We start from the raw sequence: 15,804 nt of genomic DNA, 5'->3' as shown, positions 1-15,804 counted from the left end.
ACATACTGGAATTATCCACTCCAGTTTTAAATAATTAATTACCTTTATATTTATGTCATGTAGGTACTCAAACTACATAGCAATTCACCCTAACTACACCCTAACTTGGAATGGCTCATATCTATATTTCCCGATGCCCATTATGTATAATTAACTCAAAAATCAATTTCATATGGAGTACTAGAACAATTCAGAAAGAGCTGTAATACTTTCTAGGACCAGCAATCCAGGCCCAAAGAGTCAAAGTGAGTTCAGAGATTAAGAAGTCATCAATCAACCAGAGACATAATATCAGGTACTGCTAACGTGGTAATGACACATACATCAGTGATTCCCTAAGTAAATATTTATGCCTCAGACAGTTGCTGTCGCAAATGGGTTGTTACAATATGTTGCTTCAGTGATGTATGCCATGTATTAATGTTACTAATCCCTGAACACTCATTGACAGGTAGTGTCTCATTCGCTTTACCTCAGATGATAATGGCCCATTGAAGCTATTATCGTTTTAGAGGGAGGAAAATTTTCAGTGATGCATTTTACATTTCTGTGGGGATTTTTTGAATTTATTGTCATACTTTTTTTATTTGCTCTGTCTTGTAAAGAAAAATGATTGTGTAAGTTTAGCAGCACAGTGCAATCCCTAATGCCTGAAGAATACCATTTTAAAGTATCATGATCCAGAAGCCCCTATTCCATCACCAAATGGTGCACTGGAGTTGACTCATTCTTCATGACCAATGGGGTGAAGTTGGGTTTCCTGAGAGGTCTCTTATCTTTCAATATATTTTATACAGCCAGAATTATGGATGTACAGAGGATATGAAAGCAATTCTATCAATTCAAGAGATTGTTAGAAGATTCAAAAGAGGATTCAAGGAAGTTCTGCTTAGACACATTGGAAAGGTCTTATAAAAAGTCCTAGACTGAGTTGCAGAGCCAGTGTAGGTTTACTGATTAGCGTGAAGTTCCGATATAGTCCACTATTAGAGGCATTCGACATGTGACAAAGGACTCTCCTGGACAAAATGGAAGTAAGCATCAACACTAAATAGTAGCAAGCCGACATCTTTGTAAATAGTATCTTCAGAGTTCTTTTCAGCTTTTGTTTAATATGATCATTAACTGTACATCAAGCATAAATTTAGACTTCATTAGATTATATCGCATACTTTGGGTTGGAGTTCCAAGCAATCCACTTGCTGGGAGACCAGTTCTGATACACCAGGCCCTGCAGATGGTCTCATGCCATTCATTGACCAACAAATGGAGAAGCACTTCATCTCTTCTCTCCTTTGACTCACATGAGCAGTACATTCCCATGGGCAGATGCAGTGTTAAAGACAGCTAGCTGTAATTATCCCATGCATTCAATTTTCTACTTAAGGAAACGATCATAATATTATTGAAATCTGGTATAATACCTAAAAGCTAATTATTCACAATTTATGTTGCCTTATGATTTATAAGAAAATACTCATGGCATACCTTACAGTTGTACACCAAGACGGTATGGGTCACTGAGCTTGAGAACCATGGCGTGAACTATAACACACATCTGTAGTCTTGGAAAGAGGCTGCAGTGTCAGTGTGGTACAAAGTTCCTCCCCAAACAAAAGGCCTATATTTCTAACTCAATTTAGAAAACCAGTCCCACAATCAAGTACTCCACCGTGACTGAGACAATGGTGCCTGCTACTACACTTTTTTTCTGGCATAGCTAGACCAGCAGAATGGCTCATAACAAGACCCTCAAACAGCTGCTGAATGAGGCGCTTCAAGTAGGAAGAGCAAAGGAAATGCACAGCAAAGCAGGGCTTCAAAGAAAAGAACATCACTGTGAACTGCTGCCGAAACAGCAGAGGCCCATATCCCCCTGCCAGGTAAGCATGGCAACCGATTTAATTGGGTGGTTTAGTTGGAGAAAAGGTACTAAAAAGAACATGGGTCTTAGAAGCCTTGCCTTAATCAATGACACATAAGGAAAACTACAGCTAAAATACTAATTTTTGCATGTAGTGTGGGTAAGACTTTTGGTAACATCATAACTTCTGAGTCACACACAGAGATATAGGGAGAACATCATCAGTAGAGCGATATTTGAAAGCAAACGGCAAGGCATATATGTGTCGAGGTACTGACACAGTTGTTGGGAATGCCAACGCTGGAGCCAGGTTGAGTGTGTTTGAATCCTGACTTTGCCGTTTACAGGCTTTGTGATCTTGAGTAAGTTACTTAACCTCTCTATGCTTTAGTTTTCTCTTCTACAAGAAAGAGATAATAACTGAAGTTACTTATACATTCCTTATGAGGACCAAGTGAGTTTAGGAAAAGCATTTCAAGTAGTTCTCGGCCTATTACTGTTTTAGAGAGTTCAGCTCTTACTATTTTAAGGGAATAAAGATATTATAGATGTCATTTTATGTGTGTATTTAAATTTAGCCAAATTTGTCATGTTGAGCTATTATGATTTTTGTATTAGAAATAATCGGTAGTTGAGGCAAAATACATCACAGATTAAGAAGCTCAGTTCAAATCTAAAATGTGTTAGAAAATATTTGTGGAATGAAATAGGCTCCTTTTTTTTTTTTAACTTAGGGTCCCTAAGTCCTTCACTTTAGTAATAGTCAGCAAAATGGGTTCATTTTGACCATTGGTAAGGGAAGCAAAAAATACCTAGGTGGCAGGACACTGCCACTCATTTATTGGTTTTATCCCTGTGTCTTTGACGTTGACAGCATTTTGTTGTTTGCTTCATTCTTGAAGGAGCATCATCAAATCACTTGTTAGCTAGGGCCTGAGTGTATTAAATAGCAGTCTTTGGACTGAAGAAATGGGCACTTTCTTAGTGAACTTAGAAAATAGAAGAAAAGATAATATAAAAAGTATTTTTGAGATTTTTTTTCCCAATAGCTTTATTTTCTAGACTGGATTTGCCTTTCTAATCCTGTTACTTTCCCCCAAATTGACTTCTTATAATCAGTAGTATGAGATACACAGATATGCCAAAGCCTTTTAAGGAATCAAGGAGCACTGGTAGGAAACACTTTGCAGAGGGAGAACTGGGGAAAGGGGGATTTCTTATAAAAACCACATTTGCTGCAATATAATGCAAATATGGTAAAATACAATTAAATAAATGTATTGCTTTAACATACATATCTGTGGAAAGAGACTTGGAGAAAAGTTAATTATCTCATGGTTGCAGATGTTGCAGAGTGTATGTTACTTTCTCCAGGAATTCTTCCTCGAGCTCAAGGACAAGATTCATACCTCTGTTACCCCTCCCCCTAGCCTGGCCTTTGCCACACAGATTTTTAACTTCCTCATCAACTGTCCAACTTCACCACTAGGGCTATATGTTTCTTACTGTAGTAGCCAGGTATTTTTTACTTTTATTATTATTATTTTTTATCCATAGAATTTAGCAGAATATCCTGCACATAGTAGGCAGTCAATAAATATTGAAAAAAATAGAGGAGGACTCTCTGGGACAGAGAAAGTAGTTCCTAAACATTCTAAAGTGAACATGTATTGTTTTTATAATGTAAATGAATTAAGTGAATGGAATTCAGCAAAAAATATTTTCAAGTGTAGGACCTCAAAAAATAACTATTGAACCAAGAAAAAAGAGAAAAAAAGGAAAACCTAATTTGGTCCAAGTATCAAGATATGTAACACCCACATAGTTGGGACACTTTGAAGGATGGATTATAGATGTTTTTCATAATAGAAGGAAGTTTTATTTTTTTTTCCTAAAGACAATTCACCTTCATCTATTACTTATTCTTTTTTGTAATATGTGGTATTCTTTAATATGTAAAGAACTTACAAACATAAGCTCTGAGTTTGTTTGAGTGCAGGCTATGACTTATTACATATATGTATACCCCATTATAAGATTTTCTTTTAACTACAAAATAAAATTGGGATGAAGCAAGAATAATCTTGGACTACTTCTATATTATTAAAATATAAATAAATTTCATTATAAAATGTTCTTACTTAAGTGTTTCTATCTACAGAGTTGCATGATAGTGAGACCAAAAAAGGGCTCAGTGCATTTTTTTCCTCTCAAACATAAACCATTGTACATTTCTTGTTGGTGATTCATTTTTCTATTACAATATTCTTTGTATTATTAAATGAAACATATCACCGCCACTACCTTGGCCATATATAGTGGACCATCCTGTGTACAGTTCTTAACAGGCAATCTATAATAACCAGCTCTCCTTTTTATTTTGATTCAAGTTATATTTAGTGCTGAAGTATAAGTGAAATTTATGAAAATAAAATCATTTTATGCTTTGAAAGTTACTTTTTAAAAATTGAGGTAAATAATATGCGATATTATATTTGGATATATTCAGATGTACAATATAGTGATTTGACATTTGTATGTATTGTGAAATAATCACCACAATAAATGTAGTTATCATCTGTCACCAAAGTTAATTCAATATTATTGACTATATTCACCATGCTGTACATTAGATCCCCATGACTTATTTATACAGGTTTGTACTTCTTGATCCCATCCATTTCACCTTCTCCTCAACTCTCTTCTCCTTTGACAACCACCAATCTGTTTTCTGTATCTATGAGTCTGGGTTTTGTTTTGTTTGTTTTGTTTTGTTTTTTAGATTCTATATATAAGTGAAATTGTGGCATTTGTCCTTCTTTGTCTGTCTTATTTAATTTACAGTCATGATACCCTCAAGGTCCACCCATGTTTTTGCTAAAGGCAATATTTCCTTCTTTTTATAGCTGAGTAATATTCCATGGTGTGTGTGTGTGCATGTGTGTGTGTGTGTGTGTGTGTGTTTATATACATCTTCTTCTTCTTTTTTTTTAAGATTTTATTTATCTTACAGAGAGAGAGACAGCGAGAGAGGGAACACAAGCAGGGGGAGTGGGAAAGAGAGAAGCAGGTTTCCTGCTAAACAGGGAGCCCGATGTGGGGCTCAATTCCAGGACCCTGGGATCATGACCTGAGCCGAAGGTAGACGCTTAACAACTAAGCCACCCAGGCACCCCTATATCACATCTTCTTTATTCTTTTATCAGTGGACATTTAGGCTATTTCTGTATCTTGGCTATTGTAAATAATGCTGCAGTGAACATAAGGGTTCACATATCTTTTCCCAAATTAATGCTTTCATTTTCTTTGAATAGATACCCAGTAATAGAATTGCTGGATAATTTGGTAGTTCTATTTTTCATTTTTGAGATACCCCCACACTGTTTTCCATAGTGGCTGCATGAAAACTACTTTTTTTTTTTAATATCATGAACAACCACTTTAACTCTCAAACTATTAACATACGATGTAAACACCTCAATATTTCCAGGGAACTTAGTTTTTAAAAGGGTATATATATATGTATATATATATATACATATATATATAGCTTTTTGCCAGAGCTTTAAAAATGAACATTAACTATAAGACCAGGCTAAATTGGGGCGGGGACATCATAAAGCAAGCACAGACGTATTGCAGAGTCACACTGTTGTCAGATCAGGAGCAACATCTGGCTGGGCATTTGGCATCAGGAAACTAATAAATGTTCTATAGTACAAGCAGTTAAGCTCAATTAGTGTATAACTTAATCTGTTTATTTTATTTTACCATGTTCTGACCTCCTTACCTGTGACCATTTTCCCAGTGATTATTTGGCATTCCAAATAGTTGCACAAATAGGAATGTTATCCAATATTCTTATCTTCTACCGAAAAGAGAAAAAAAAAAGACCATTTGTAATGTGGAAGTTCTTGATTTAGAAACACAGAGGAACAGAAGATATACAGAAAGATCCCAAATGGAGATTCACTCAGAGCTGGAAAGAGGTTCCCCATAAGAGATGGATGGGTTGGTGGTAGCAGTGGCTTATATTGTTTGGAAACTTCAAAGACTGAATGGTAGATAAGAAAGTACCTTATCCTGGGCCCCCTATTAGGGGATACATTTTAAGATGACCAAAGAGAATCTGGACCAGAAATATAAATTCAATGTAAAAACTCATGTCAAGTGAAAGATATTATGTCTAACGGATTTATTAATTATAGAAAAGAATTATCTACTAATATTTTCTAATGGAAATTTTAGGTCTATCATAGCCCTTCAAGGCTACAGGTTATTCTCAAACATTTAGGCTCTCATTCTCTTTCACTTAAATACTTCCATGATTATCTTTAAGGAGGAGGATAAAAAATGTGACAAGGTAGAAATACCCAATTTCATTTGTTTCCTAGAACATCGCCTTTGTGTAGTGAACATTGATTGCAGAATCAACTTTAAAGAAAATTAAAATGAACAGTGATCTTAACCTTAGGAAACTGTCTGTAGAGCTGTTATTTTTAAAGCAGAATCAATATCTTACACCATTAACGATACTAAGCAAAGACAAGAGAAAATCAGTGTTGTTGCAAAGATTGATTTTTTTCTCTTTATGTAGTTTCATATTGATCTAAGAATGCACATTTTAAACTGCTGGGGTTATAATTTAAATATGACTAAAGTATTTGGAAGGAAAGTGTCATAATGTTATTATAAGTTATTTCTCCCTTTATTGTTTTATTTTTATACACTCCCTAACCACTCAACTCTATTTCATACACACACGAAGCCACAGGCAGAAACTTTATTTCCATAATTATTGCAAAAATTTCTCATTTTGGAGCAACCCTCAGTTCACACCTTGAAATGGAGAGCAAGTCAAACAAGGTCATCGTTTTTTGGGGTAAGTTTTTACTGCTCTCTTGGGTCAATGGTGCACATTTACCACATGTGCATTTAGAGAGATAGCAGATGCCAAATGAGGATATCAGGAAGAAAATTGTTTTTTGTGATAGCTCAGATTTGGGGCAGGTGAGGACGTTTTAGGTTAGAAAAGAACTTTAGGGAATATGTTAAGAGTATTGGTGTTAAAAGAAAAGAATGTTTCAGATAATAACTGTCAGCATCCTCCAGATGTTCTTCAAACTGGAGAAATTACAAAGGCAGAAATGAGCATCCAAGCTCACAGATGGCTTCTTCTGCTTACAGTGCTTGCTGATTAACCATTTTGAGCAAATATTTTACTTCAGTGTGTCCAATCAATAGGCATTCAAAAAACATTTTTGCCAAATATTAGAATGGCCTATATTGCAGAACAGTTAAGAGATCCTTCATACTCACCCCTGTGTACACTGTTTAATTTCTTGCATGACCTCTTACTATACGCATTTGGTAGTTAAAAGTAGAATTTTAAAATATCAAACTCACAAACTGTGGTAAGACACCTTTGCATTACAATAGTATTGGGGCGCCTGGCTGGCTCAGTAGGTGGAGTGTGCAATTCTTGATCTCGGGGTTGTGTGTTCGGGCCCTGTGTTGGGTGTAGAAAGTACTTAAAAAAATAAAATCTTTTAAAAAATAAATAAAAAAAAATAGTATTGGTTTCCAGATCCATTTAAAGTCCTGCAAATGGGAATCAGATAAGTTTTCTAGATAGCTGAAGGATTTGCCAAAGTCAATGTCTCAAGTCTTTTCTTTATGGTTACAATTGAATATACACAAAATGATGCTTTCACAAAATAAGACTTTATTTTCCCTGATTTCAGAATGTTCATATGAGTGTTCCTTAGGGCCACTATAATTAAGAGTTATTGAATTTTTTTCCATAAATTTTCTGAACTTTCTTTCTGACTGGTAGCTATTACCAAAACTTTTGACTAAAACACTTCTTTCTGGGATTCAGCATAGAACTCAGGGCTGTGTATCTGGTTTTCTATTCAGATTATTCATAGGATAAAAATGAGAAGCGGAGAAAGTTAAGAAAAGCACATATGAAAATATATACAATAAATTATCTAGGTGATAATATGTTCCTATTGAGCAAATTAGTATTTTTAAATGTCAAAATCTTCTTATGTTCCATTCTTGTAAACTATATAGGAAAGTGCAGTAACTTATGGAATAAGGAAGAACTTTGACTTAAGTTCCATAGTTAGCAACAGCTATTTATAGGTTGTTTAATGAGTTTCTTATTTTTTATTCTGGTGTAAACATAATAACTCATTATTTTAAGAACATCTTCTGTACAATGTTATTCTATAAAGGGAGTCTATTATCCATGGTGGAAATTTTATATGTTGCTTGGATAAATGCAATTTTAGGAAATGACCAAAGTCATTTAGAGCCAAGACTGTTCAGCAAGTTGGTTAACAAGTGAACAAATGTTACTATTATTTTGATTTTTTACAATAGTGTGTGATTTTAAAAAGGCTTATTTTATCATATGCCATCAACTGACCCCAAAATCAATTCTAAAAAAGTCTTGTACATTACTAGTAACAGTTTCATCTCCAAAAAGTAACGGCTTTGAAGAGCGAGCTGCTATTTAGGGCTATAAATTCTACTTTGTTAAAAATGAATCTCATGAATTCATATCATAATTAATATCTGTTTCTAAGGGCAGCCTACGGACATAGGCCATGATTACAGGGCTGAGAAGAAACATAACATATTAAGTATGTAAATACCTAAATATATTTTCAACTGGGCCAGTATTTCACCAGAAGGAATATCATCTACTATAAGTTCAAGTACAACATGCTAATGGTAGTTCATTGACACAAGCATGGTTCTTCTGTTTCCTTTGTTTTGATCTCAAGAGTTCAGTCTAACTATAAATGTTCTTAAGGCCATCATTTGGTCACATCACTCATGGCAACTTAAATAAAGGACAGTGTTCATACTGGGCGGTGGGTGGAGACTGATGGATGAAGGAGTTATCAGGCAGGGCTTTTAAACACAGAACGTGTTCTCAAAGTGAATGTTCCATCCTAATTAAGGGCTGTATTTTTTACTAAACCAAAAAGAGAGTCAGTTATCGTGCATGGTCTAAGTACATATGTTGGAAACATTTGTAAGTCATTTATTAGGTACTAAAAATTATTCTAGCCATTTTTTTTAATCAAAACCATAATCCACACCAGATCGTATGGCCTGCTGAATAGGTGATTTCCACTGGTAATTATGAAATTCATTTGTCTCTTAAAATATGCTTGTCAGGAAGATCTGTGAAATGTATTTTTACCTGGATGGATTTTCAGAAGTCCCCTCCAATCCATGTGGTTAGATTCAAGAATAAATTTTTCTGTGTAATGAAATTTTCTCCAACACATATTTTTTTAACTGAATACCCAAGAGTAAAAAAATAAATAAATGAATGCAAGTCAAACATTTTGTTTTGTGTCAAAGGCATCCTAACATTATAAGATGGACATAGGGGATTTTCTAACAACTTTCTTATCAGTTTCATTTTTCAGGGGATGAGCATCGTCTATAATCAGTACTTGAAATTTCAATTTATACTCACCTCTAAGATGCATGAGGTCCTTAAAAACAATTAACTGCCTGAAAGACAAGTTTAGGCTGCAGTGACTATAATTTCAATACACTTAGAAACATTCAATTTCTCTCTTATCAAAGCCAAAGCTTTCTAAATGAGGCACCATCTAATCATATTCATAATATTATAATCCAGATTCTTATTTTTAATGATGAACTTTTTTTTAGATCTTGTAATTATTCATCTCTTTGGAATAAACCAATAAGAGAGCAATGGGTCACCATATGATAGGTTTAAGTCCCAAACCTAGTTTTATTATGTGAAAGACCAAATTCTTCCATGTAATAATCATAATAGTAAGCGTCTAAGAAGCAAGAAATCTATTTGGTTGCTGAAAATGATAATTTGAAGACTGAAGTCTGCATTCTAAAAAGCAGAGGCTGATTTACTATTCTATGGTATTTTAAAGATGCTAACTATTAGATTAAACAGTTCCCTCTCAAATTACCCCAAAACAATTGAAAATATTTCTAAAGCTGTGGCCCTCAAATTAGATAATTATCCTATTTCTCAAGTTCTTTTGATTAAAGTAATTACAAATTTTAAAATGTTATTATCCCAAGACACCAGGCACTAAGTAAGATGTTGAGTAACAAAGCCTTGTCCAAAAAGATTATTATAACATGATAAATGCTGGGAATGCACAAAATGTTATGGAAGCAGGGCTATCTTCTGGGCTATTCTGGGAGAGATGGGGAAAGTTTTCAAGATGAGGTAAAATTTAATCCAGGATTTTTGAGGATGAGGAATATATTAAGCGGGTCAAGGAGTAGGCATTCTGTGTGAAGGAAACAAAGTTTGCTAAGGTGCAGAAGTTTGTAAGAAACACAGCACATTCTGAGGGTTGTAAATGATTTGGTAAAGCAGTAGTTAAGGTTAAGGATGGGAAGTTACAAAGAGTGAGGCCAAAAAATTTTCCAGGATTCTGCTCATGAAGGGCCTTGTTTGTTAAAGAACTGACCCTTTTCTTCCGGCTGTCTTTCTCATTCTGACATGTGTGTACCCCTGGGGGCTGGCAGACAAGTGCGGCAAAGATGTGTACAGAGTGCAAGAAATCAACACGATCTGTGTAGTGTGTTTTCCGTAAGTGTCAATTTTATTTGACAATTTAAAGGAAAAGAAAATTTTGAAATTAAAACAGGTTTAAGCATATTATGGAGAAGAACACAGACAATGAACACATTGTAAAGTAAAATTAAATTTCAAAAAAAATCATAGTTGTGACTGGCCACTTAGAGGAAACCCCCTGAAACCTGATCTTTGGGGATTTATCGATATCCTAATCCACCATTAGGAATGCTCGGGGGAGAAGATTGAAAAATGCTGCTGATGAGTGAAATGATCAGATTTATATTTTAGATTCTGACAGCATTTTGGAAGATGTAGTAGGGAGGAGGTGAGATCAGAGGCAGAGAGATCATTTTTAATGTTACTGCAGTAACTGTTTGTGGGTGAGAAAATGAAGTAAGGCAAAGACAGTGAGCATGCAGAGCAGAGATGAAGGGAGAATCCACAATAACGTTCAGGTTTGTAAGGCTCTGGTTTCCAGACTAGTGTTATTTATTCTCATCAGTTCATTTACTGAGCATTTAAGTACTTACTATGTGCCATACCTACTGTGAGCCAGGCTCTGAAGATATAAAGATAGATATGAAACTTTCTCTGAGAGTCTTCAGAATCGTTTCCGTAAGTCTACACTGAAAATAGAGTAAAATTGCATGTTAGTTCAAAATATTAGAAAAATTTTTTCTAGTGCCTTGCATATTGCCTAGCACATGGTAATAAGTAAATATCTGTGGAATGAACAAAGCTTGTCTTGCTAATGTTCTTTTCCAAACATGACTTTTTTTTTTTATTAAATGGGAGAATAGAATAGAAGCATCTCCCATATAGTTTGAAATGTAGAAAGAGGTGATCTCTACTAAGGCAACAAAATTCTGCTAGCAATAAATCATTCTTTTATAGTATGCAAAGGGAAATTGGATAGTTTTTTTTCCTCTACTAAACATTGCCAATAGCTGTTCCAAGAAATGTTCTACATTCCTAATCTTCCTAAAATGAATTTTTAAACAAAACATTAAAAGCACACTTTGCAAATCAGTTACCAGAAAATACAATAATGAGCAACAGCAAGCACACAAAGCTGTATAATGAGGCCATTTCACTGGTCTTACTTTGGCAAGCCACGTATGAATGCAAAAATTAATCAAAATTAGCATCGTATCCTTAGGCTTTGTTCTCTTAAGTAAATATTCTTTATCTTTAAATTTCTTCATGATCTGCTTTGACAGTTGTGGAAGGATAACATGAAAATCTCAATAGTAAAGCTTGTGTAAAAGCCTCCTATGTATGTTCTGTTTTTTCTACTTGTCAATTTTTTATAAATCAGGTAAACAACTTGGGCATGAATTTAATATTTTTTTCAAATAGCCCATGCTAGTAAAATAAAGTTTTATGCTTTTTTTAGTACTTTACAGTTTGCCAGGATACTTTGGCATAATACTTACACTCAGTCCTCTAAAGCACCCTTTTAAGTGGGCAGACCAGACTTTCACCTCATTTTGCAAGTTAGTAAAGTAGGTCTCCCAGACGTTAAGTGTCATGCCCATGTTCACTTAACTATTTACTGACAATCCAGGACTAGTTTTCTGTATTTGAGCCAAGTGTACTAATATTGAGGAAATGTCATAATAACTACTAACAATACGTATATATTCATGTATTCATTCATTCAGAGATCCAATAAATACTTACCATACCCTTGATTCTGCTCTTTCCACTGCAATAAAATTAAAGGCAAGACAGACGTCATCTTTTCCTTTATGAGTTTATATAGTCTGTACACATTTATATTGCCAAAGATGAATTAAACCAAATATATTTAAACAAAAAATGTATTTTCTACTGACCTAAACTATTCTCTAAACATTTTAGTTATATGTTCTGCCATTTTATAAGAAGGAAAAAGGAAGAATTAGTTTCCAGTTTTCACTAGAACCCTGTGTAGCTTGGTACATCTTATTCTACATAAAACTGCTTTCATTTAAAAAAATTAACATTTCTGAAATTCTTGGAATGATGAATATTTACCCAGAAATCTTTATAACACACCCTTCTTATTATTAACTTTTGATTATTGGTAAATAATCAATATTCCTGAAATTACAGAATTTTGAGAAATATTGTTTGAAGAGAATAGCTGTGTTGTTTGTTTGTTTTTTGGCAAAGAGTCTATGAATGTCTTCCAGTAATATCTAAATGGTCATAATTATCAGACTAAAGAAATGCAAGAATTGTTAGAACAAAGTATATATTCTGCTTTTTTCACCAATCATGGATTATAGGTTTTTCTCCTGATTTTTTCTTAGAATTACTTTCTTGAAAGTTTAACAACAAGGAATGGTGAGATAAACATCCTATTTTAACTTAAACAGAAGAGAGTGGGAAATAGGGAAAGTCAACCCTCAGAACCAATAAAAAGAATAGCACCAAATATGAGCCAGGCAAGACTTAGGATATCATCTTGCTAACTAGCCCACAAAATCTGGAGGCTTCTATTATTGAGACCAAAGCTATGTTGGAGGAAGTTTTAGGTTATGCACAGGACACTGAAAACTGAAAACAAATATAACATCTTTTTTTCTTTTCACTGACATACAGTGTATTGATATGCACCAACTTGACTTCAAATTCTATTTTAGTTTTCACAATTTTTACATTACTTTCCCCAAATATGCAATTGGAAGCTTAATATGCTAATATGGTGTGGGGAATGGAATGGAGAAGTGAGAGGAATTATGTGATTGGGGAAAGCTTTATGTTAAGGTGAGGCTTGATCTAGATATTGAAAGATGAAGATTTGTCTTTCAAAAAAAGCAGGGTGTAATAAGCATGTTTATTAAGAGTGGGGGAATAGGAGTAAAAAGTGTGTGTGTGTGTGTGTGTGTGTGTGTGTGTGTGTGTGTGTGTGTGTGCGCGTGTGTGTTGTGTGTGATGAAACAAACTCAGGAAACTTTATAAAACAGTAAGACTGGAGGAGAGGTTTCTTACTAGGAAATAGTCTTAAAGGTTAGAAATTATCTTGGGATGGAGGGGTTCTGTCTGCAAAGACCTCGTTAGGTTCTGAGAAGGCAGAAACTACGGAAGGTTTTATAGCAGTGCTTTGCCATGATAGATGAACCTGTCAGTGGTAAACTACACGGACTGGAGGGAGCCTGGGAGGTCAAGGAAGCTACTGAAATGATGCTGGGGACAAGAGAGGAGGGTTCCAACCAAACTATGCAGCTGTTCTCTCAGGAGATCAGAATTTGTGCCTTAGCACCGTTGAAAGCCTGAGGAAGACTCCTAATTTCTGTGGGTATCCGTTTCACTGTAAAATGAAAGGGTTACCCTGCTACATAATATCTAAGCTCCTTCCTCTCTCTGAACTTCTATGTAAGCATGAAGAATCATTTTCAAACGTGGAGGGAACAGCTGTCTAATCTACTGGCAGAAAAAGTCTATATTAATGGTCTCTAAGAAACATGGCTGACTTCAGGTTAAGCACACTGCTGATTTCCTGGTAATCTGCCCCCTTATTAGATGTTTTCTGGGATACTTCTAACCTGTGGCTCTTCTTCATGGGCTACACTGCTGTGCCACGGCTCGCCTTGAGCCCAGCTGTGTGGGAAATCCTAGTCTTTCTTTAACTTAGCCAATTAGGTTCGTGACTTATCTAAGTGAGTTGTTCTGACTCATTTTGAAGTCTCAGTTTTACAAAGGTGAGGTTTGCTGCTGCTCCTTATCTCCTTAAAGTCATCCTTTATTTGGAAACCCCAATACTAGAGCTTTGATTCTTTTTTTTATTAACCCTATCAGAAAAGGAGCTGCCAAGTTTTCTCTAATTGTGGTATCAACTGTCCCCTACCATATGAGAGCAAATGCGACCTAAAATGAAATAGAGAAATAATCACTGAACCTCTGAGCTCTGATTTCTGCTGAAATTCTTCTTAAGTCTCAAAAATTTTTTGTCTCACAAGCAAATATAGATAGATAAACTGTGCATTTTTTAAGATTTATTTATTTATTTGAGAGAGAGAGTGCGAGCAGAGGGAGGGGCAAAGGGAGAGGGAGAGAGAATCCTCATGCAGACTCATTGCTGAGCAGGGAGCCCGATGTGGGGCTTGATTCCAGAACCCTGGGATCATGACCTGAGCCAAAATCCAAAGTCAGCCACTTAACCAACTGAGCCACCCAGGCGCCCCAACTGTGTATTTTTTAATCAACAAAGACATTATTATTTTAACTCCAATGTCAGCCCTACCAGAGCCTTTAAAATAATCCCTGGCATTCTAAATTCATGCAAATTGTCATAGATTTTGAACTCTTGTAATCAGGAAAAAGGTAAATGTAGTTAAAATTTTTTACTTTAAAGTGATATATATTATTGTTATAATTATGAAGCAAGGGGTCATGTTTGAAAATACATATATATATGCACAGAAACATGTACGGATATGCTTTGGCATGGCACACATAGGGAGTAGAAGCACTTTGGGCTTTGATTTTTCCTTTTCCTTTTCTCAAAGATGACAGGGAGCCTCAGAGCCTCTTGGAAGCTCAGGGTGACTGCATATGGCTATCATCTATAGCTTTCCCTGGTGGCCTTCCAGGCAACATGGTGTTTTGATTAATTGTACATCCTCCCCTCCCGATGAGCTGCCTGTCAGCAAGGTGTGCCTGTTGTTGTCACTTCCCATCCACCAGTGACTGTGTCACTTTGTTTTATGTTGTAGCCACAATGAATCCTGAGCAACTTTTCTGAGCTTCTCCTACATGCAAGAAACTTGCTACCGTTTGTTATTGTAACTGCAGACTCACTGCTGTATATCAAATAACCCAAAGAGAGATTTCCATTGCACAAAGTTTCAGAAGTAATAGATTCTTTCTCAGAATTACAAACATCCATTTTATTCAAAACATGTCTTTCTCATCAACCTTGAAAGACTCCATTATTGCTCACCAAATTCAGAACAAATGCCTAAGGCTCACATTTACCTCCTTTCACAATATGAGACCAATAAGACTTTACAGTGTTATCATTTGCTCTTTGATATGTGTAGCCTTTGCTTCTTACAAGTGAAACTGCTCATCAAAGTCGCCAAAATCTCCATATAGATCCTTTCATTAGAATGTCCTTCGTGCCCCATCTCTTTCTGGAAGGATCCTAACCATATTTCACAGCTAATCTCAAGAGATACCTCCTCCAAAGAAGTCTTTCCTATGTCTGTTTCTAAAATAACCAGTGTATATCGGAAGCTTAATAAATATTTATTGCACACATGAATGAACCACACCAGTAGGTTTTCTCCTTCCTTCTAATCTCCAGAAATGTTTGTAGCTTTTTAAAACAGACTTTATTTTA

The 15,804-nt window shown here is 35.2% G+C and overlaps 1 protein-coding gene across 1 annotated transcript in view; it reads left to right on the top strand.

Moving 5' to 3' along the window:
• The window catches only part of MAGI2 (membrane associated guanylate kinase, WW and PDZ domain containing 2), a 1,285,084-nt gene that overhangs the window by 422,363 nt on the left and 846,917 nt on the right, over window positions 1–15,804 (top strand). The window lies entirely within an intron of this gene.

The sequence above is a fragment of the Callorhinus ursinus genome, unplaced genomic scaffold (genome assembly GCF_003265705.2).
Source record: "Callorhinus ursinus isolate GAN/ISIS: 27379988/994484 unplaced genomic scaffold, GSC_fseal_2.0 scaffold12, whole genome shotgun sequence".
In the NCBI taxonomy this organism is placed as follows: Eukaryota; Metazoa; Chordata; class Mammalia; order Carnivora; family Otariidae; genus Callorhinus; species Callorhinus ursinus.
The sequence above is the reverse complement of the archived record's forward strand: the minus strand, read 5'-3'. Positions and strand labels throughout refer to the sequence as shown.